The sequence below is a fragment of the Budorcas taxicolor genome, chromosome 11, assembly GCF_023091745.1.
Source record: "Budorcas taxicolor isolate Tak-1 chromosome 11, Takin1.1, whole genome shotgun sequence".
Lineage (NCBI taxonomy): Eukaryota > Metazoa > Chordata > Mammalia > Artiodactyla > Bovidae > Budorcas > Budorcas taxicolor.
In genome coordinates this window covers 131,215,307-131,239,023 of record NC_068920.1, presented here as the reverse complement: position 1 = coordinate 131,239,023, position 23,717 = coordinate 131,215,307, and the positions used below count along the sequence as shown (strand labels likewise).

The 23,717-nt window shown below is 37.7% G+C and overlaps 1 protein-coding gene across 2 annotated transcripts in view; it reads left to right on the top strand.

Moving 5' to 3' along the window:
- The window catches only part of BABAM2 (BRISC and BRCA1 A complex member 2), a 399,166-nt gene that overhangs the window by 49,554 nt on the left and 325,895 nt on the right, over positions 1-23,717 (top strand). The window lies entirely within an intron of this gene.

The window sequence follows — 23,717 nt, the reverse complement described above, 5'->3', positions numbered from 1 at the left end:
GCGGCCCCATGGACTGTAGCCTGCCAAGCTCCTCTGTCCATGGGATTTTCCAGCCAAGAATACTGGAGTGGGTTGCCATGCCCTCCTCTAGGGGATCTTTCCAACTCACTGCTCGAACCCAGGTCTCCCACATTGCAGGTGGATTCTTTACCCTCTGAGCCACCAGGGAAGCCCTTTAGTCTTCAGTAGGACTTCCCTGATAGCTCAGTTGGTAAAGAATCTGCCTGCAATGCAGGAGACTCTGGTTCCATTCCTGGGTTGGGAAGATCCCCTGGAGAAGGGATAGGCTTCCCACTCCAGATAGGCTTCCCTTGTGGCTCAGCTGGTAAAGAATCTGCTTGCAACGCGGGAGACCTGGGTTCGATCCCTGGTTTGGGAAGATCCCCTGGAGAAGGGAAAGGCTACCCACTCCAGTGTTCTGGCCTGGAGAATTCCATGGACTATATATACAGTCCATGGGGTCCCTAAGAGTCAGACATGACTGGGCAACTTTCACTTTCAGGATGGACCAAAGAAATAGTAAAATGGCCTGACAGTTCTGTGACATATTTGGTTCTTCACTCGCACTCACCAGCCTGCCTCTCCCATGGCTGCGCTCTCTACGGGGCTTCTTGGCCAGCCCTCTTCTTGTCTTCAGGATCACCTGCAAGGAGAGGAGGAGTGAACCAGGACTTTTACTAGGACTTGTAACAGTTGCGCTAAGTAAAAAGTTGGATGTGCAGTCCAGGGATTTAGTTTGGCATCATGCTGAGAAGCATTATAATTTTCCTTGGTAGCATAGTTCATTTTACTTTATTTTTATCTTTTTAAAAGATTCATTTACTTAAGGATTATTATTATCTAGCATTCAAGGTATTTTTAGAGGCTAATTAGGGAGGCAGGTCACCTTTGATTTAGTGACTGTTCTAAAAAATGCTCATTGAAAGGCAAGTAAAAAGTGCTAATTTTGTGGATTAGACATTAACTCTCCCTTAAACTTTGAGGATTCCTTTGTCTTGGTATTTCAGAATGTTTTTTTCTTGGAATTCATGGAATGTTAGAAGAATTTGTAAGAATAGCCCCTAACATTGTTAAAATTTTGTAAAGTGAACTTAGTTATAGCTAACTGTATATGTTTAAATCTGGTTTTGATGCTGATTATTATATATTAAAAATGATATAATTGTTGAAAGTAACTTATTGAGCATATATCTTATAGAGTATTAGACTTATTTTTATACATGTTCTCATTTAATCACACAGTAGGTTTGGAATAGAAATTTATATCCCACATATTTGTGTTAACTTTATAGAGGTATAATTTATATAAAACAAAATACCCATTTTAATGTACAATTCCATGCATTTTGGCAGTTAGAAATAGCTATTTAACTACACTACAAAGTGTAGAACATTTTCATCCTCCAAAGATAATAGAACATTTTCTTTCCTCTCTAAGTCAGTCCCTTCCACCGTCATCCCCCAACCCATGATCTTTATCTTGTCTCTGAAATTGTAAAACAGTTCTTCCTAATTTAGAATTTCATATAAATGGAAGCATATACTATGTAGTTTTTGGTGTATGGCTGCTTTTATTCAGCCTCATGTTTTTGAGATTCAGCCATATTATTCCTATATCAGTACTTTGTTCCTTTTATTGCCAAATGGTAGAACATTGTATGGATATACCACAGCTTCTTTTTTTTTTTTTAAATCATTCATCAGTTGAAGATTATTTGAGTTATTTCTAGTTTTTGGCTAATGTTCATAAAGGTACTATTAAATTTTTGTTCACATCTTTTTGTTGAGATATGTTTTTTCAATTTTGGGGGTAAATATCTAGGAGTGGTATTGCTGTATTGTAAACTCTGTTAATGGTTAAACTGTTTTCTAAAGTGATTATACTATTTTGCATTCTAGTTATGAGCAATTTGCAACTATATTTCATAGTCATACCAACATTTGGTACTGTTGGTCTTTTAAATCATGTCCGCTCTAGTGGATGTGTAGCAGTGTCTCATTGTGGTTTTGATTTGCATTCTCATGTGCATGTTGGCTATCTTTTCTTAACTGTTCGAATGTTTTGCTCAATGTTCTGATTGGATTGTTGGTCTTTTTGTTGAATTATATGTTCTTTATATAGTCTGGAAAGAAGTTGTTTGTCAGCTTGTCAATATGTTCTAATAGTATGTGGCTTTTCTTTTCATTTTTTTAATGATATCTTTTTAAGGGCAAAAGTTTTTAACTTTGATGAAGTCCAGTTGAACACATTTTTCGTTTTATTGTTTATGCTTTTGACTTCTTGTTTAAGCAGTCTTTGTCTACCTGAAGTTCTTAAAGATTTTATCCTAGAAGCTCTATACTTTTATCCTTAACATTTTGATTCATTTTGGGTTAACTTTGACCATATCTGTGTTAATCAAGTGTTTGAAGTTTATGTTGTATCCCACTTATTATGTCTGTTCTTATGTGAATATAACACTGCCTTGATTGTAATAGCCTTGTAGTAGATCTTTAAATCAGGTACAGGAAGTCCTATTACTTCAACTATTTCTGTTTCCATAGAAGTTTTAGAATCAGTTTGTCAGGTGTCTACAGAAATCCTGCTGAGACTGCATTAAATCTGGAGGTCGATTTGTGGACCTTAATAACATCAAGTCTTCCAATGGATGAAAAACCTCTTCATTTATTTAGGTCTTCTTTAATTTCTTTAAGTATTTCATAGTTTTTAGTGAACAGGTCTTATACAAATTGTGTTAAATAAATCTCTGAATGTTTCATATTTTGATGATAGTTTGTAGTACACATATTTAACTTTCTTTTTCTCTTTATTGCTCATCTGTTGAAAATACAATCCCCCCATGTTTCTTTTTCTTACTAGTGCATTGACTAGAATCTTGTTGTTGGATTCAAGTGATGAGAGCATGTATTCTTGCTATGTCCAGATTTTAGGGGAAAGTGTAAAGTCTTTCACCCTTAACTATAATGTTGGCTATATATTTTTCACAGATACCCTTTATCAGTTTGAGAAGTTCTGTTCCTAATTAATTGAGAGGTTTTTGTTTTGTTTTAAAATAAAAAAATGGATGTTGTATTTTGGCAAATACTTTCTTCATCTATTGAGATGATCATGTGATTTTAAAAAATTTTACTAATATGGTGATTAACTTTTGAATATTCAGCTTATCTTGCATCTCTGATATAAACTCCAATTGGTCATGATGTATTAGCTTTTTAATATGTTGTTGATTCAACCTTGGAAAACTGTTTAGAATTTTGCATTTATGTTAATGGCTGATACTGGTTTGTAGTTTCTTTTATGCTTTTTACTGGTTTTAGCATCATAGCAAAACTGATTTCAGAATAGAATGAACTGTGAAAGAATCGTGAAGGAAAATTGTGAACCATTTTCCTTAGTATTTAGGAATGGTTTCTGAAGAATTCGTATTATTTCTTCCTTAAATGTTTGATGGAATTCTCCAATGAAACTACTTTCAAGTTCAGATTAAATTTCCTTTATAGCTATAGGCTTAGGTCATCTACTACTTCTTAAGTGTCAGTAGTCTGTATCTTTAAAGAAATTTGTCTGTTTCAAACAAGTTAGTGAATTTATTGACATAATTTTAAAAATAATATTCTTTTTTAAAAAATATGTAAAGTCTGCACTGATGTCACATTTGTTTATCCTGATGTTGGTGACTTGTTTCTTCTCTCTCTCTCTGTCTCTTTTTTTACCAGTCTGGCTGAGTTTTTAATTTTCTCTTTTCAAAGAAACAGCTTTTGACTTCATTCATATTCTCTGTTGTATTTCTGTTTTCTATTTTATTGATTTCCATTCTGATCTTTAATATTTCGTTCTTCTCATTCATTTTTCTTGCTCTTCTTTTTTTAGATTGTTAAGTAGAAGCTGAGATTACTGATTTGAGATCTCTCTTTTCTACTATCAGTATTTAATGCTATAAATTACTGCCTAAGTACTGCTTTAGCCTTGTCTCAGAAATCTGGATATGTTATATTTTCATTTTAGTTCATCATATTTTCTTATTTCCTTTTTGATTTCTTTTTTGACCCATGGGTTATTTAGAAACACATCATTTAGTTTCCAGAATTTTCTTGATTTTTCAGATATCTTTCTTTTAGTGATTTTGAATTTGGTTCCAGATAACATACTTTGTATGATTTACATCCTTTTAAAATTGTTGTGACTTGTTTTATGGGTTATGATTTGGACTGTCTGAGTAAATGTGTAGTGTCTTGTGAGGGTACAAAGTTGTTGTCAGTTCAATACATGCTTAATTATCTTTGGGCAATTTCCCCCCACTCCCCTTTTTGGCAAGATTATGGCACTGGCAACAGTGTCTTCATATTAGAAAAGAGGGACTTGAAGTTTTTCAGAGTAGGTAAAGCAGAGACTTTAAGGAAGCCAGTTAGAACCTTACATGGAACAACAGTGACAGATTTTATTTTCTTGGGCTCCAAAATCACTGTAGACATTGACTGCAACCATGAAATTAAAATAGGCTTGCTCCTTGGAAGAAAAGCTATGACAAATCTAGACAGTGTATTAAAAAAGCAGAGGCATTACTTTGCTGACGAAGGTCCATATAGTCAAAGCAATGATTTTTCCAGTAGTCATGTATGGATGTGAGAGTTGGACCATGAAAGAAGACTGAGTGCTGAAGAATTAATGCTTTCGAATTGTGGTGCTGCAGAAGACTCTTGAAAGTCCCTTGGACAGCATAGAGGTCAAACCAGTCAATCCTAAAGGAAATCAACCCTGACTATTCATTGGAAGGACTGATGCTGAAACTGAAGCTCCAGTACTTTGGCCACCTGATGTGAAGAGCCAACTCATTCAAAAAGACCTTGATGCTGGGAATGATTGAGGACAGAAGGAGAAAGGGGCAACAGAGGATTAGATGGTTGGATGGCATTACCGACTCAGTGGACGTGAGTTTGAGCAAAGTCCAGGAGATAGTGAAGGAGAGGGAAGCCTGGCATGCTGCAGTCCATGGGGTCGCAGAGTCAGACATGACTGAGCAACTGAACAACAAGAAGTCAGATTCTTAATGGAAGTGTATGGAGGGCCCCAATTTGCTCTGTTTGTTTTGAACTAATTCTTTTTCTTCATTATTTTGGTCCTGAAGTACATTCAGCCTCTCTCACCTCTAGGATATTTCTACAGAAGGTAGTATAAGACCTTTTGGGACATTTGATGGGCATTCCAGATGGCATAGGCACTCCAGATCACTGTAGGTTGCATGGCAGGATTTGTGTGTTTGTCACTCAGTCATGTCCAACTCTTTGTGACCCCATGGACTCTCTTAGGTGGCATTTTCTGATTGCTGATCTCCATTGATTTTCATTGGGTCATTAGTCTATTTTAGAGGAAATAATTGAGATTTCATATTTCTGTTAGGTAGAAAGTTAGGCATGAGCAACAAGGATTGGCCTAGCTGGAAAGGATGCGAGCTGATTTCTAAACCCCACCCCAGACACACCCAGGGGAGCTCACAGATATGCTACAAAAATGGCCACAGTGACTTCCAGCTCCTGCACTTGCTCCCAAGGCATGCAGTGGATACAAACTAACCATAGGGGTTTCTCCAACTTGGTCACATGTGCCCTTGATATACAGCTATATCCTCAAGTAAACTTAGGCAGCCTGGAGCCCATTAAGGGTTCATAAATATTATATACATACATACATCTGGTTATAACAGACTGAATTACAGGAAAGTCACGTGCAATAGAGCCTATTGTTATTAACTTGCAACTATCAATCAAAACTCTCAGTCCAGGCCCAACTGGATGAATATGTAAAAGCCCTAATTTGCATATACCCAGACAAACCCCTTCCCTGATTGGCGTTGAGTATACACCCTATTTGTATTCCCTTTCCTAATTGGTGGTGGGTACAGGCTGTGTTTTGCACAAGGCCAGAACCAAGGGTTGGAAGTATAAAAGGGAAGCCAAGAGAGATCATGACCTCTCCTTTGGGGTTTGCCTGCTCCCGTGTCAGGAGTGTATTATCTGCTGTCAGTTTAATAAAAGTTCTGTCTACTTGAGCTGTAACTGAATTGTAACTAGTCTGTTGTTTCAAATCCTTGCTACCCTAGAAGAGCCTAGAAATCCTGCCTAATTGAGCTGTAATTAGGCCCTCTGCCATACCAAATCTTTGTTACAACAAAACAAGAACCAAGGCAGAGAAATAAACCAACCTGACATTTTCATTCTCTCAAAGGATATGAACCATGTCTAAATTTCCTAGTATGTGATATCATTCATATTAACTTATATGTGTTGGTTCTTAATAAATCAGTCTCTATATACTTGTTTGTGTGGTAGATATGACTCTTCTGTTTCTACTGAAATTAAAAAGTGAGACTTCTGTCTGATATAAGAAGCCTAACTCTTCATAGAACAGCCTTTTAATACTTTTCCCAGGTTGCTGTCAAACTTCCAATTTATTGAAAGCCTTCTTCACATTTCCAGAATCAAGCAAAATCTTTTGATTCTTCTACAGGTTATATATCAGTATATAAAAAAGAAAACCAGCAGTGACTGTATCCTTCCCATTTCCCTTTTGATGCCGTTCATGTTAATATCATTAGTAACCACCCCACCAGAAACAAATAAATAAAATTCTTGTTTTTCTTCTGCTTTTGGCTACAGGCTAGGTTGTAAAAAGAGAACAAAATGTTTTAGTATGCTCATGTCTTTAGTGATGGGAATTAGAGCCATTAAAAAAAAATAAACAAGTTAACCAAAAATATGGCAAAATAGGAAGGTAGATGCAAGAGGATTTAGGAAGTTCCAGAGTGTTTTACAGATACAGGATTTCAGGTGAAGACCACATACATCTAACTTTTCGGGGAGGTGAAGGGACACAGGAAGAGAGTTAGCTTGAGGAGAAAGAGAAAGGAATTAAAAAATAGTTTTCATGCAGTCTGAATAAAATTATAGTTTCTCCCTCCCCGGGCCTTAGAAATTAGACTCTTTTCCTATTATTGTCACTCTGTATGAGAAACCCTGTTTGATAGTGGTGCTGTAAACCTGAATTGATGTGGCTGCATTCAGTGTATAGAAAAGTTCCAACTCCATCTCTAGTTAGTTCTTCCTTTGTACTTATGCCTAAACCTCTTCATCTGGAGAAGTGCCAATTTACCACTAAATTTAAATAAATAAGAACATTTCTCATCAATAGGGGTGGCAAATTTAGCCCCTCTTTAGAGCACTGAGCAATTTATGACCATATGTTAAATACCATAAAACAGCTTTAAAGACTTGGTCCCTGGCCATTGCCAGATTGTACCGTAGGAGTAGGCAGCACTGCGAGGGACTGGGAATGTTTCCTCCGGCCCTTGGAGGCCTCAGTAACTCACTGATGTCACAGCCAGAGAGGCCTGTTTTCAAACATTCCCTTTATAAAGGTGAAATACTAAAAGATTCCATTTTGGCATTTGGGTGCAAAGAAGGCAAGGCTTCTTTTTTAATTTTTAAGGGTCGAAATTAGTATGGAAAGTGTTGTGTGGGAGAATGAGTAACTTGGCAGCAGTGAGTCCAGAAGGCAAGTCTAGGAATAGGTAATAGATATCCTACTCATTCTTTTTCTTGGAGCGTGAACTGGACTTTTATAAGGCGTAAGCAAACCAAATATCACGTTTCTCAATCGTTTTCTTTTTGCCAACTTTTATGGAATTAATGTTAAAAACAATTTTGAAAATTTCGTCCTATAGGGCTGCCAGTTCCAAGGATTTCTTTTCTTCCAGGAGTATGACTCATTATTTGGTGAACTCCAAATATTAGTTTTTATTCTTACCATCATCACAGCCTGTGAATCATTTATGGCATTCTGTGGGCTCATGGCTGAGAAAACGAAGATGTGTGCCAGCAAGCATGTGATTTTTTGGTCAAGTAAGTGCCATAGGATCTTCGATGGACTTCTGACACGTGAGGAAACTGCTGGTTCAGGCAGGGGGACTTACTATTACTAAATAGGAATGGGCCTCAAGATGCTTTGTCCAAGATCTTTCTGACTGTTCTCTCTGATGGATAACTCTTCCTACAAAGGAAGATGATGAAATTGGGTGTCAAAGGTCTAGGAATCCTAGTCTTCTTAAATGTGTCAGTGCCAGCCCAAGGGCTGACTTCCTGTCAGTTCCTGTGTGGTTTGCACTACATCCTCTTTGCACCAGATGAGTGTTTTAGGTCATCTGTCATAACTGCTATCCTGTGAATTCTTGGCAATCTGATCTCACTCTGCAGAAGGCAGCTGGCACCCTTGTCTAGGAAGTGCAACTGGGGAGCTCCCGTCTCCCTCTTCCTCAGGCCAGGAAGTACACTATTGTTATCCATCGGTGCTTTCTTCCTTTGAAAGAACAAAAAAATCTTCAAACTTTGGCAACTCCTAAAAGTCCTGGGTAGCAGTTTGAAATGACCCTTTCCATTTTGTTGGTCTAGGGCAAAAACTTGAGTGATCTTTGACATTACTTGTAAATCTTGTCTGGTTTGTCCCTGATGCACGTATATGCATTAGTGGACATTTTCCCCCCATTGTGAATGAAGTCATGCTTAAGTCTTCAGAGTCACATCAGAGTGCTTTGATTTGTTTTGGGCTTTGATTTCAAGGATATTCTTTTGACTTGGGCTATGTTGTTGCCCAGTTATTTCCTCTCTGTGTGTCTTCGTCTTAACAGTGGGAATCTTCAGTTCCTGTTACCAGCATTCATTAAAGACTATTCACTTTGGATATGACTTCAGTATTTGCATTGGATTTTCACTCTTTGGAATAAGTGATAATTTAAAGCACATTTCTTCACTAGTGAATGTAAAGACAAATGTCGTCTTAGTCGTCCTGATTTGTCATTCCATAGTTTGGCACTTGTCATGGCAAATACGACATGGTCCGTGTCATGCCATGAACTATCTTGTGCATCTTAGAATAGTCTTTTTCCTTTCTCATGACTCAGAGGTCACATTTGGGCAACTTGATTTTATCCACATAGAATAGGAGTTACCTTTAGCCCAGTTCATCTAAAGAACTTGTTTATAAGGGAATATAAACCCATGGATGAGTTATTTTAAGTGGCATCCTTCAGTCTCTCTTGGCACACATCATTTCTGCTTCTGACTCTTTTTTCTTTCATCTTATGAAAACCCCATCTTCTGTAAGGTTTCACCGTTGATGTAGCTCTTGGTTTCTTTTGTGTTCTGCTTCTTAAGATGGGTGAGGAGAAAGGAAAGATAAATTGTGCTTCTTTACAGAAAAAAGGTGAACTTTCTGAAGGTGGATTTTGTTATATTTATGGACATCAGGCAGTTTCATCATATAAAGAGCCTGAATCCTACTAATGCACTAAGAACAGCATGAAGGAAGAAATTTGGATTTCCAGACATAGGAGAATTTGTTATTCGGATTATTTATATCCAATCAAATCTGTGGTTCCTGAAATAATACACTGTTAAACTCTAGGGGTGGTATCCCTGAGATCTCTAAGGTCTGTATACCCCACACAGTAGCTGATAAAGAAATGCTTGTTTATTAAATGAGACCAGAGCACTAAAAGAATTATTTATGTGGAAAGTCTCAACTGGAAGGATACTAAATTTCAGAGGGACTTTGAGTAGGACGTGGGTTATCTAAAGATATTTGAGAAAGAGCATCATGGTTTCTGCATTGAAGACAGGGAAAGAGAGCTCTGAAAGTTTATATAAATCTACCAGGTTGACATGCATATTTAGAAAGAAACAGGAAAAAGACTCACAAAGGCAGTTTTGCCAACACTTGGCTACAACAGGACTAAATGACTTTGTAAGAACAGCTCTTAATCAATGAATTTCTTATTTTAAAATGATAAGTATAGTATATTGGGAAGGAAAGAATAAATTGACTTTGTCCTGAGGGTAGCAGCGCTTTTGATTCTATCTTCAGATTGGATCAGAGAAGCAGATCATGAAATGATTAGTGAGACATTAAATATGTTGCTTGACAGTATGCCTAAAGCCTGTGATGAAGAATGAATGCTCCTTATTGTTGAAATCAGACAATTTGGTCATCCTAATGTAGAGCAAATTGCAAAATGGTTTCTTTTGCAGTTAATTTTTTATTGTTCTTATTTTCCTGTTTCTCCTTTTTCTGTTTTTCTGAGTATAATTTCACTACTCTTGGGTAAGACAAGTTCCAGGCAGTCGTCCTCAGACACCAGACTGTTTACCTGCTTTCTCAGGGTTGGCCATCTCCTATAGAGAGGAGAGGTAAGGATCCATGAATCTCAAAGCACTTTCTCCCATCCAGTCATTATTGAGCACCTCCTCAGTCTAAATTCTGAAGCCCAATACTTGAGGGCCTCCACTATTTGGCACCATCATAACATTGTTCACATTCTCTCTTTACCCACTTTTAACTCTGAACACGACTGCTTGAACAGTCTGTCCCTAACCTTCATTTTCATCTCTTATCTGCCCTCTCCCTTCTGAACATCTCTTTCTTACCAGTGTAGTCTACTTGCTGTCCCCTGGGCACATAATTTGCTTTCTGTCCCCAGGTTTCGCTCATTTTCTTACCTTTGCCAAGTTTCTCTGTTTATTAAAGCCTACTATGGACAGCCCTCAGCAGTCATTTTAAGAGGGATTTGATTAGACTGAGCATGATTTTAAATTGAAGCAAAGCAGGCAGTGAAGTGGGAGGCTGTGGCAGGTTGTCTGTAGATGGTCATGGCAGTGTCTCTGCTCTGTATGCCTTTCTGTACTCAGTGAGACCTTGCCACCTCCCTTCAAGAGTTTAAGTGTAGTTTCCTCCCCTTGAATCTGTGTGGGCTTGTGACTGTTTTGACCAATAGGGTATGATGCAGATAATGGTGTTTGACCTCTGAGGCTGGGTCATCAAAGATAATTGAGTTTTTTTCTTATTAGCAGGGACACTTGTGCTTGGTGCTTTGAGCCACTGCCTGAGAAGTCTGACTGCTTTGCGGTTGTCATACCATCTGGTAGCCAGGCTATCTGGAGACTTCACATATAGGCACTGCAGTTGGCTGTTCTTGCCTTGGGATTATCCCAGCCCAGATATTGGACCCTTCAAACTAATCTGTCCACTAAGTACCACTTAGTGATATCAGTCAATGCTGTGAAGAGTAAAAGAATCACTCACCGCATTCTGCCCGGGTTTCTTTCTCGGTTTCTCGCGCTCTCTCTCTTTTTTTTTTTTTGTTCTCGTGGTTGCTGTTTTGGCTGTGCTTTGTGGCTTATGGGATCTTAGTTCCCCAACCAGAGATTGAACCCACACCCTTGGCAGTGAGAAATATAGAGTCCTAATCAGTGGAATTTTCTCTACCCAGGTTTCTAACCCACAGAATCTGTGAGCATAATAACAAAGTTGTTGTTTGAAGCCTCTGAGCTTTGGGGTAGTTTGTTAGGTAGCTTTAGTAATTAGAATACAGATCCTGATGAACAAGAGTGGATTAAGAGCCTGTAGGAGGGGGGCAGAGGTGGGACCCAGGGCAGAGACCAGAGGTGAGGTCTGCAGAGGGAAGAGGAGAAGATAAAACGATTAGGAGAGAAATGGGAAATTACTTTTCATTTTATATGGGAGTATAGTTGATTAACAATGTTACGATAGTTTCAGGTGGACTGAATCAAAGTGATTCAGTTCTATTCTTTTTTGAATTCTTTTCCCATTTAAATTGTTACCCAGTACTGAGCAGAGTCCCCTGTGCTGCACATCGGTCCTTGTTGCCCCTCTGTTTTAAACATTTCGGTGTGTACACATCAATCCCAAACTCCCTAACTCTCTCTCTCCGCTTCCCCCCAACCACAAATTCATTTTCTAAATCTGTGAGTCTGTTTCTGTTTTGTAAATAGGTTCATTTGTATCATTTATGTTTAGATTGCTTATATAAACAATATCACATGATATTTCTGTGACTTAACTTCAGTCAGTATGACAGTCTCTAAGTCTACCCACGTTGCTGCAAATGGCATTGTTTCCTTCTCTTTAATGGCTGAATGATAGTCCACTGTATATATATGCTGCCTCTTCTTTATCCATTCCTCTGTCAGTGGACATTTAGGTTGCTTCCATGTCTTGGCTATTTTAAACAGTGCTGCAGTGAACATTGGGGTGCATGGACCCTTTTGGATGTTTTTCTCTAGATGTGTGCCCAGGAGTGGGATTGTAGGATCATATGGTGTTTCTCTTTTTCGTTTCCTGAGGAACCTCTATACTGTTTTCCATGGTGGCTCCACCAGTTTACAATCCCACCAACAGTGCAGAAGCGTCCCCTTCTCTCCACACCCTTTCCAGTGTTTACTGTTAGTGGAGTTTTTGATGATAGCTGTTCTGACTGGTGTGAGGTGATATCTCGTTGTAGTTTTGATTTGAAATTTCTCTGATAATTTGTGATGTTGAACATTTTTTCATGTGCCTCTTGGCTATCTGTATGTCTTCTTTGGAGAAATATCTGTTTAGGTCTTCTGCCCATTGTTTGATTGGGTTGTTTGTTTTGATGGTATTAAGCCACATAGAAATGGGTAAATTTTGAGGGAAAAAGGTGGGGAATTCACATCAGTGATCTATTATTATTAATTATATATGTATATATGTTAAATTTGTCTTTGAATTACGTTACTTATTTTCATCTCTGGGTGAGGTTGGAGTTGAGGTCATCTTTCAAGAAGCAGAAGGTCTGGAGAGGGCCTGGCTGCCTGATGGAGAGCACGAAAGACAGCTGACCTGCTGTCAGCTCTGGCCTTTGACAGGTACTCTGGTGACGAAAGACAGAAGCTGGGTTTTAGTCATAATGGTGCGCTTTCCTCAAGTGCATACTGTCGGTGTGAAGCACTTGGAACCCTCAGAAGTACAGGAGACCCTCTCCAGAGGGGTGCCTTGGACCTCCGTGGCTGTGTGGGAGTTCTGAACCTCATCATGGCTCTTCAGGATTTCCAATAACACACAGCTGCCTGTGGTTTTGGGGAATGAAAAGGATCCTACCTTTGCCTGGGGACATTGTTTTTAAGTGCAGCTTTCTTGAGAGAAGAGGGGAACACACCTCCAGTTTTAGTTAAGGACCTTCAGAGGGCTTTTGTCCACACTGAAGACTCAGCACGTGTTATGAATTGAGTGTTGGCATTGCTTTCATAAAAGAATTGTTTTCTGTATCCATCCAGCAGTCTGGCTGCCAGCCACATGCAAGTCAGTTTATTTCTGTGAAGAATTACATGCTCCCAGTCTAAGTGGACTCTTAAGAGTCTGGGAATCTGCAAGTTTTAGATAGCTTTCCATTTAGTAAAATATTTAATTCGTAGTTGGAATCTTTTAATTACTGTTGTAAGGAGAAAGATGCTATAGCCTAATTGAAATACTATTACTGGATAAAAGAGTGCTACTTTTGTGACAAAGTAACCATGATGTATCAACCCTTTGCTTCATGTATTATTGTCAGGATAGAGTTTGCCCCTGTGCGCTAAAGGATTCTACTATGTTTCACTTGGTCTCTGTTAGGTGCTTTTAGATTTCACTGTTTCTTATCCCAGCCACCCCCCCTTGCCCCCCGACAGTGTTGGAGTGACCTTGGCACTTCTGAGATGTTGTGACTTGTTTTTGTGTACCTCTCCAACCCTTTCCTGAAAATGGCAGGACATGTAAATAACTTGAACTTGTAGATCCTGTTTGATATGTTTCTTTCTGACTTGTGAAGTTTTCCTGTCTGGAGCTTGACTGTCTCTGTCCTTTGTTATTATCAGTTTGAATTTAAATTATCAAACAGAAAATCTGTCATGATACCATTGCTTAAAACTGTTCATTTTCTGTTGTTTTACTTTTCAGTTTTCTTTTTTTTCAGGGGGTATTTTGTTTGAATGTTGGCTAGAGCTTTAACTGTTCTTACTTTGGTAGTGGTTTTATTTTTATGAATTTTATCATTCCTTGCTTTCTGCAAAACATTTTCTTTTATCTACTTTTGAAGAATTTTATTTAATTTGTTCATCTTTATTTTTCAGCATTCTAAATTTTCATTCATTTGGATAGATTTCCCCCCTACTTTAGCTTCCGTGGATTACATGACTTGCTTTTGTCCATTGTTAGACTTGTTTGACTCTTGTCGTGTGTGAACTCAAAGGATCCTTCACTATTTATTTATTTTTAGCATCTTTTTTGGTCCAGCTGCTGGGCATTTCAGAGTTATTTGACAGTGAGAAGTATTCTGTTTTTTTGTTTTCATTAATTCCACAGGCTACTCCTTGGTTTTCACAGAGTTTCTGAAAGTTTATGAGTGGGCTTTTGCACGATCTTCTAAGCCCTGTTTTGTGGGAGCTGAAGCACAGGGCCTGGACAGAGATTGTTCTTTGTGTGCTTGTTTGATTCTGCCACTGGTGCTCTGGTCTATGCCAGTGGGTGCAGTCAGTAGAAGACACATTGCTAAACAGTGAACTCATAACTGAAAGAAAGATTGGTGTGGTTTTTTTCTCCCCATCTAGCATTCTGTGGTTATTGCTCCTGATTTTTTGGCAAGTGTTATTTGCCTTTGTCAAGCTGTGGCCACATCAGCCTTAAATTTCTGCTTTGTATAATTCAGCTAGGAATTAGAAAGAAGTATTTGCAATCGTATAGCATTCCATATTTTTTGAAGTATTTATACTTAAATGATCTCACTCTAATTGCCCGACAGCTCTCAGAGGGCCAGTGACTCTGCTTCTTCACATACAAGAGCGGACTTACAGAGTCTAAGTGACAAGGTCACATAATTGGGAAGTCAGGGACCCAAATCCAAGACTTCTGAGTACAAGCCCGATGCTTTTCCTGCAGTTAACATGCTGGGAAAGAATTACTGTCTTTATTACCATACACTCATAATTGGCTTTTCAAGTAGAATCAGATAAAGGCAAGTCAGCGTGGTGAGAAAGTCATGCAGGAAATAAGGATAAGCAGTGGCATTGCTGAACAGGAAGTAAACACAGCATCGAACACTCATGCCTTCTGTCATACATCAGCTGGGAAAGGTGTGGTGGTCAGTTTGACTTAATACCTGATTGGGAAACTAACTGACATGCTTCCACTTTTGTGTGGATCTCTTTTGGACACTTGAAGAGTAATAGCTCATGGATGGATATATTTAGTTTGTTTGTTTCTGAAGGCAGAAATCCCAAGCAGAAGTTGCTGAAAACAGAATGAGAAGTTAATCAGGTTTGTGAGAGATAAAGGCTAAGTGTCACCCCCAAGATGTAGAGAATAGTCTGAAACGCTGATTTTACTGTGTGTGTGTCTTTAAGCCTGTGATCTTCAGTTATCTTATAGACCTTGACCTAGCAACATAGCTTTATGATTCAGATCTATTATCTGGCCTAATACATCTTTCATTGTCTTAATTATATCTTTGTGATATAATAAAATCTGTTGTTTAATTTGCAGTCAGATCATAAATTAAACAACAATTTTAAGCAACTTTTCAAAATCACTTGGATGGTTTCTCTTTAATGTGGGGAAGATGAGGGAAGAAAATTTAAAGGTCAAGATAACTTAAAAGTCAAGATAATAAAATGGATCAGTTATATAGAGCCTAACTCTTTGGGTATTTTTGAATGAAAGAATTGGCTTTTCATTTAAAAATGTACTTAACGTTTATTTAGAAATGAAATTATCAAAAGATTTTGACCTTAGCATAAGCTTTAAATATCAAATACTCAGTTTTATTTTATGAAACAAAACGAATCTTAAAGGAGTTAGATATGATCAAAAGCAAATTTAATTAAAATAGAATATTCTACCCTCAACCTACTAGTCTTGCTGTAATTCCTCTTATGAGACACATTGTATTGTTAGAATTTATGTCATCCTAATAATTAACTGAAGTAAAAGAATTTTATTTTTAGAGCTGTAGACTCTTTGATGTCATGTAATCTACCACCAGTTGTAGCAATTTCTTTGGTAAGTGGATATATGGCTACTGTCATCAATGGGAATCTTATCATTCATAAGACAGCATTGCAGAGTGCTCTTCAAAAAATATTTTTTGTCCCAGAGACAAAACAACTTTATTTCCTCATCTGTATGACAGTTTCATGGTACTAAAAGGAATGCTTAGTGGAATTCTTGTTTGAATTAATTAGCCAAACCAAGATTCTTTTTATAGTAGTGATCTTTTTTTGAAAATGGAATTGCTGGAATTACTAGAATTACCAAATAATTATTAGGGTTGAAAAATTGTGGGTAATAAGCAGACTACAGATGAGGAAAATCATGGACCCAGTATTTAAAGAAAAAAGAGAGATATAGTCTTAAAATGACAGATTAATTTTTATGTTGATGCTGGTTAAGCTTTAATAACTGATTGTTTATTTATTTATTTTTGAGCTGATTGTTAAGCAAATGGTTTGAGAGCGTTTAAAACATGTTGTATGTTTAGTAGCTGGCATAGGTTTACTTAGAAACAAGTTATGCCAAACTAACTTATTTCTTATTTTCGATACATCAGATGACCTAGGAGATCATTTTAGCGAAAGTCTTACCACATCTCTGTGATGTCCTTCTGGATATTAATAAACCAAAAAATGGTTAAGTAAATTTTCAATATGTACAATCACTGAAAGTCTCTAAATGAAATACTCTAGGGTTGTATTTTTGACTGTATATTAAGATTTTAATGAATGATACCGACTTACGTGTTCAACTTGTGGGAGAACACAAGTTTAAAGAGGCTAATACAGTCTTTCATTACCAGGCAGCATTCAGATTTCCCTGAGTCGATATATACACACAGACACACACATACATATGTAAACAAAATGTATTTGTGTGTTCACAGTTTGTTTGGATAGTGAGAGTGTATGCATTGCAATAATAGGCTGATGTGTTATTTACAGTCATCTCATCTCCCATCCTTCCTTCTTTCTCGTTTTTCCTTTTTCTCTTCATGGTCTTTTATGTCATGTTCTCTTTCCTCCTCTTCCTCCTCCTCTAGTTTTCTTTCTCTCTTTCTTTTTCAGTCTATTTGTGAAGAAACTGGGGCATTTGTCCTATAGAGTTTTCATCCATCTGAATTTTGATGATTTCAGCCATGTGATTTAGCACGTTCCTTTGCTGCTGTGTATCCTGTATGGATTAGTTATCAAAATGAGTAGTTTCCTTTGCGTTTTTCAAAGATAACTTGATTGTTTTAGTGTTTCATTGTTAACTCATGGTTAACTGGTTATTGGAGTTTCCCGGATGGCACAGTGGTAATCTGCCTGCCAATACATGAGACACAGGTTTGATCCCTGGGTCAGAAAGATCCCCTGGAGGAGGAAATGGCAAACTATTCCATGTTTCTGCCTGGGAAGTCCCACGGACAGAGGAGCCTGGCAGGCTACAGTCTGTAGGGTCGCAAAGAGTCGGACATGACTGAGCACACGGGCCTTACTGACTTAATTGGTTATTAATGTGTTTCAGCCCTTTACATTTATTGTTGTTGATGCTTGAAGTGACCCATCTTTGGCCAGTGACAGCCTCTCTGTGATGTTCCTGAGTCTTTTCAGTATGACCCCAAAAGCTTTGATAGCTTTCTTGCTTGCTGGCATGACCAGATGTTCCAGGCTCATCTTGTACTTTTTTTGCCCTGGTCCTCCAGCTAGCCTTTTCACTCTTCCTCTCCGTCCAGGGAACAACTGGGAAAGGAGTTTTTTGGTAGGAAATTGTTGCACTTTGTAAAGTTGTGTGTCTGTCTCTAGTGAGTTGCTGAGCCAGATTGTCTCAGGTCTCAACCTACACTTTGGTTTGATTACGTTGGTAGAGGTGGCTTTAATAGTGTGAACCATTCTCCTCTATTTGAAGTAGCTTGGTTTGTTTGCTTAGCCTTCTGTTCCATTTTTTGCCTTTTGGTTACAGGGATTCTACATTGCTTTTCTGGCTGTGGATTAGAAGTGGAAGGACGGAAGCCCAGTTTCATGACTCTAAACTGTAGGGGCTCAGACAGAGCCCTGAGCAAAAAACTGTCAGCGATGTGGTTATGGAAACGCCCACCCAGTCATGGTTAAACATTTCATTTTTCCAGGAGGAACGTACCTTTCTTCTCTGAACAGCCACATGTTCTGCCTTAAGTTTGGATACTTAGAACAGCGGAGCCTGAGACAAGGATTTGGGTAAAAATAGTTTATTTGGAAGGTGGTCCCTGGAAATATAGTGAGGGAGTAGGGAAGAGAGACAAGGGAGGCAGAAAAGCCAAAAAAGAGTGTATAAATGAGTGGGTTATTGCTGTGGGCAAATGGGGTTAAACCGTACTTCTAGTCTTCCAACTGTAGAACTCTCCCATACTGTCCCAAGGAAGGGCAAGGAATGTTTATATATCCATTCTCATCCTTTAGTCTTAGTGTCATTCACTTTCACTTTTTGTAGCCTTTTTGTGTTTTGTTTTGTTTTTTGGCCAGGCTCTCTTTTAGGCCAGAGAATGCCCTTAGGGAAATAGGTGAGGTTACTTAAGCTGGATGGGATTGGGGGCAGGAGGAAAAGGGGACAACAGAGGATGAGATGGCTGGATGGTATCACCGACTCGATGGTTGTGAGTCTGAGTGAACTCTGGGAGATGGTGATGGACAGGGAGGCCTGGCATGCTGCGATTCACGGGGTCTCAAAGAGTCGGACATGACTGAGCGACTGAACTGAACTGAACTGAACTTAAGCTCGGTGGCTATTAGTTTATAGTGTGTGTGTTTGTGTGTGTGTATGTGTTTGTAGGGAGTGTGTAGCAGGATTAAGATGTGACGTAGGGGAATGGGAGTGCGGTCTGGGGCGGGGAGGTTGGTTTGCTCCCCAGTGACCATTTGGCAGTATCTGGAGATACTTTTGATGGTCACAGCCAAGGGTAGAGGAGAGTACTACTGGCTGGTATTTAGTGGGTAGAGGCCAGGGATATTGCTAAACATCCCTCTCATAGGGTTGCCCTGTGCAGCAAAGCGTGGAGCCCCAGATGTCAATGGGACTGAGGTTAAGAAGCTCAGGTGGAATCCAGAGCTGCAGTGAGTGCTGCGGTGGGGGGACCAGGTGTGTTGGGAGCACTGGAGGTGTCTGCTGCATTTCTCTGCATGTGCTTTGTGTTTCCTGCGACTCTGCTTTTTGCTCATGATGCTCCCTTTATAAATTCATTTTAAATCTTTTTCACTCTTTAATTTTTTGGTATATATTCTGTGTTATTTCACTTTTTAAAAGAGAATATATTAATGTATTTTGTAAATTTTTTTTTCTTTTAGAGCCATTTTTGTTATCTAACACACAGCTCAAGTGCCACTTCTTTGATGAAGCCATCTCTTATGTTCCTTACTAATTGCTCCGTTTTCAGAATTTCCATGGCATGTTATTTGTCTGTTTACTGTGACACTAATCTGTTTTAACCTTATACCATTTTTTTCTGTCAAATTTTTATTTTAAAAAATGTCTACAAAAATTTGAAAGAACTGTACGATGAACATCTGTAAACTCTTTATCTAATTAGTCAGTTGCCAACATTTTACCATATTTATTTCTCTACTCACACACATGTGCAGATGTATGAAGTTATAGATTTTATTTATATCTATATGTCTTCATTTTTTGTAGAATCATTTTAAAGTAAGTTGCAGACATTTTGATACTTCACATGGAGTACTTCAGTATATATCTCTAATGAAAAGGACATTTTTCTTCTACAGAATCTCATGCCATTATCACACTCAAGAAATTTAACATTGATGCAATGATATTATCTAATATGTGGCTCATTTATATTTTCAGTTGTCCGGTGCTGTCCTTTTAGCTTTTTTCTGCTGATCTATGGTCCAGGGACGAATCATCACTGTTCTTACTGCTCATCTCTCTTTTATTTTCTTTAATCTTGAAGAGTTCTCTAACCTTTTTTTGTTATTGTTGTCATTGTTGTTGTTTTCTTTTTTCGTTCATGACATCTATGGTTTTGAAGACTCTAGGTCGGTTGTCCCGTAGAATATCCCACAATTTCGTTTGTCTGATTATTTTTCTTCGTGATTCCATTTAGCTTAAACATGTCTGTCAAACTTTCTAAACAAGCGACGTAATGTCCTCAGTGTGGTCTTCATAAGGTCCATGTTGCCTGTTCCATTGTTGGTGTTGCTGAGCTTGACCACATGGTTAAATTAAGCTAGTATCTGCCAGGTTTCTCTGTTATAAAGATAGCCTTTTTTCTTTTGTAATTTATTAGTAATCTGTGGGGGTGATGTTTGAGACTATCCTGTTCTCAAGATTTTGTAAAATGGTTTTAGTATCCATTGGCTAATCCTATACTGAATCAATATCAGTGTTTATAGTTATTTTCATATCTCCTAGATTGTAAGCTTTATTGAAATAGAATTTCTTGATTCTTTTTCTGTTACTGACATGACTCAGTATTGTATATACTTAATATTTTTTGAGATACTGAGTGAATTAATAAGTCAAGATTATCTCTCTAGAAAATGAGAAAAAAGTTCTTCTTTCATTCTGCCAGTTCAGCCTAAATCTTTACAGTATGTAACTACTTCAGTGGTTACATACTCTTTTTGTTAAGCTTCTTCAAGTATAGAATAATCAGTTACTCTTTTGTTTGGTATTGCTTCACATTTCAGGATTTTTTTCTCTAGTGTCCTCCAAATGACAGTGTTTCTTATTCTTCTCTGTAGTGCAAAGTTACTTACTCTGTACTTTTAAACTAACCTTTTTATTCACCCAAATATGATATTTAGTTCACAGAAAGTGAAATGTAAATACATAGCAGTTTAGAGGCTATACCTAAATTAATTAACATCAGTGTTTCACTATTTCATGACAGTCATCATTACTGACTGTTTAAAAACTATATTTGATTCCTAACTACTTTTAAAAACTATAAAAGAATCATAGAAAGGTTGAGAAAGCTTACATTCTTTGTATGGTGTCAGATACATTGTAGTCATTAAAAAAGAATTGGTAATAAATTGTATTAATGAAACATTTTGTGAATATGCATTAGAAAATTATTACGACTAAAATTGTCTGCAGCAGAATATTTATTACTCAATAAGTAATGCTAATTCACAGCATTTGGCTTAAGATATTGTTATTTTATGTGCTGAAATAAGAACACAGAAATTCAAGGGTAAAGGTTCATTTAAAACGTATTATAGCATCTGAAGATGGGACATTATACCACTAATTAGCCTAAGTTTCTAAGAATCAGCAACATAGCAAATTCCCTTAGATATACCTAAGAATTACGTAGCTTAGGCTTAATTTCCTGAGAACTGTCTCTTATTGTACAGCAACCACTGAAACAACTGGCATATTTTATCTGAAGAAGAGAAAACTAAAGGAAGAGGTCATTTGCAGATAGATGATTTAGGGACTGCCATGTAGAATAATGCTTAGGGTAGGATTTCCATGAATAGGTAAAAGTGATACACAGGCATATATATTTTTTCTATCTAAGAAGGTACTTTATTCATCACCTGATAACTATCCAGCAACAGAATATGCTGCTTATGAGGTCGTGAGCGCATTTTACCTGGAAGGGGCCATGCAAGGTTGGGTGACCTCTCCTTGCTTTCCTTTCATTCCCTTCGTTCTCTTCTTTCCTTTTATTTGTTCCTCTAGCTCTGTGCTGCTCAGTGTGGTCACTGCTAGCCACATATGACTGTGGAGTACTTGAAATATGAATAATCTGATTTTGACACATCAGATTCTGAAATCTTAATACTAATAATAATATAAAAATCTCACTAATTATCTTTATATTGATTATACATTGAAATGATACTATTTTGTATCCGTTGGCTAAATAAATATGTTAAAATTAAGTTTATTTAATTTATTTATGATTATTTATTAAATATTCATTTCATAAGATTATCAATTACAGATAAGAAGATGTAAATGTATTCCCCCCTATCTCTCTCAGTGGTTGCAATTAAAAACCCTAGAATACCTAAAGAATGTAAATAGCAACTACTTGAGGACTCAGAAAAATAAATAAATAGATACTAAGAAGAGAGATGCGAGCTTAAAGAATGGCCCATATAGAGGTAAGAAGTTAATTTCCTGCCCCCTTCCCTGTCTTTCTTCCTTTCCCTGGATCTTGGAACCATGCAGGGTGTGGACAGAAGAAGCTTCAAGGAAAACCCTTTCTCTTGGGCCAGAAGATCAAAAGGATTGAGTGAGGGTTAGGATGGAGCTTTTTTTAAACTGCTGGCCCTAATCAGGTAATGAAACCGGACTCCTGCAGCAGCTCCCATAACTCTTTTCTTTTGTTCTTTCATCTTTAGGTGGACATAGACATAAGAAGTGCACTTGGGGAGGCTGTAATTCCTACTTTCTACCATAACACCAGGCAGATGCACCCCTAGGAGCTAGAGAGTATAGAGAGAAATTGTGAGGTGGAGGGAGCTGGAGAAAAAGCATCCTTTGGTTTGTGTGTGGAACCTCAGACTTATCCTCAGGCTGCCCGTGTGTGGAACTGGACAGAACCAATAGGGCGAAGATTTGAGAACTGCACTGTAGTGTAGCCTCTTGCCCAGGTCCTAAACTGGTTTCCGGGTAGTAAACACTTGGGGAAAACCAGGATAGCATTAAAAGGCTTTGAAAACAATACTGACATTTGAACCAAGCCCACAGAATGTAGTTCTGCACTTTTAGTCTGAACCTAACTTTTTATCAACTCATTGGACAACTTAAATGAACAAATTCCTCAAAAGACTTAAATTATTGAAATTCACTCAGGAAGAGGTAGATAGTCTGAAAAATCTGATATCTATTGAAACAATTGAATTCATAGTTTATAAAAGAAATATTTCAAAAGTAAAACTCCAGGTCTAGATTGTCTTAGGAGAATTCTACTAAACATTTAAGGAAGAAATAGCACCAGTTCTACACCGTCTCTCTCAGAAACTGAAGTGGACACTTAATTTACCAACTGATTCTACAAGGCCGCATTTTCCTGATAGCAAAACTAGTCAGAGAAAGCACAGGAAAAACAAAGCATACTATAAACCAGTATCCATCATTTAAAGAGAAAAACCACTCTTCAAAAAATTACCAGCACATTGAACCTGTTCTGTTTTGTTCAGTCGCTCAGTCATGTCCGACTCCATGTTGCGACCCCACGGACTGCAGCACAGCAGGCTTCTCTGTTCCTCACCTTCTCCCAGAGCTTGCTCAAACTCATGTCCATTGAGTCAGTGATCTAGTGGGAAAAAAATGTATCACTACCAGGTGGGTTTTATCCTAGAAATAGATAACAGATTCAACATTTGAAAATCAATGTTACGTCCATTATTTACCGACTAATATAAGCTATATAATCATACCAATAGATGCAGGACAAACATTGAGCAAAATTAAAAATCTCTTAATGATAAACCTAAAAATATTATGATGGACTGTAAACTAGAGAGCTAAATCTGACGAGATTGAAGTGAAATAGGGGTAAATATAAAATCCTGAAATGGCTTCTGAAATTCAGGTGTCCAAATTAAGACCCAGTCTTAGCATTAGTGTATATGTAAAAGTTTGGGGGCTTTTTTAGTTGACAGGAAGCATAACATGAGTTAACATTGATAAGGCTGCCAAAAAAGCTACTTCATTATGCAGTGATATTTGTTAGTACAAGTTTAGTGTCTAAAATGAAGGCATGGATTTTTATTTGTTTATTTATTTATTTTTTTACTTAATCTGTGTTCTTTGGAGCACACCTGAAATCTTGTGTTTGGTTCTGGATATTACCCTCAAAGAGGACTATAGACAAACTGGTACACAT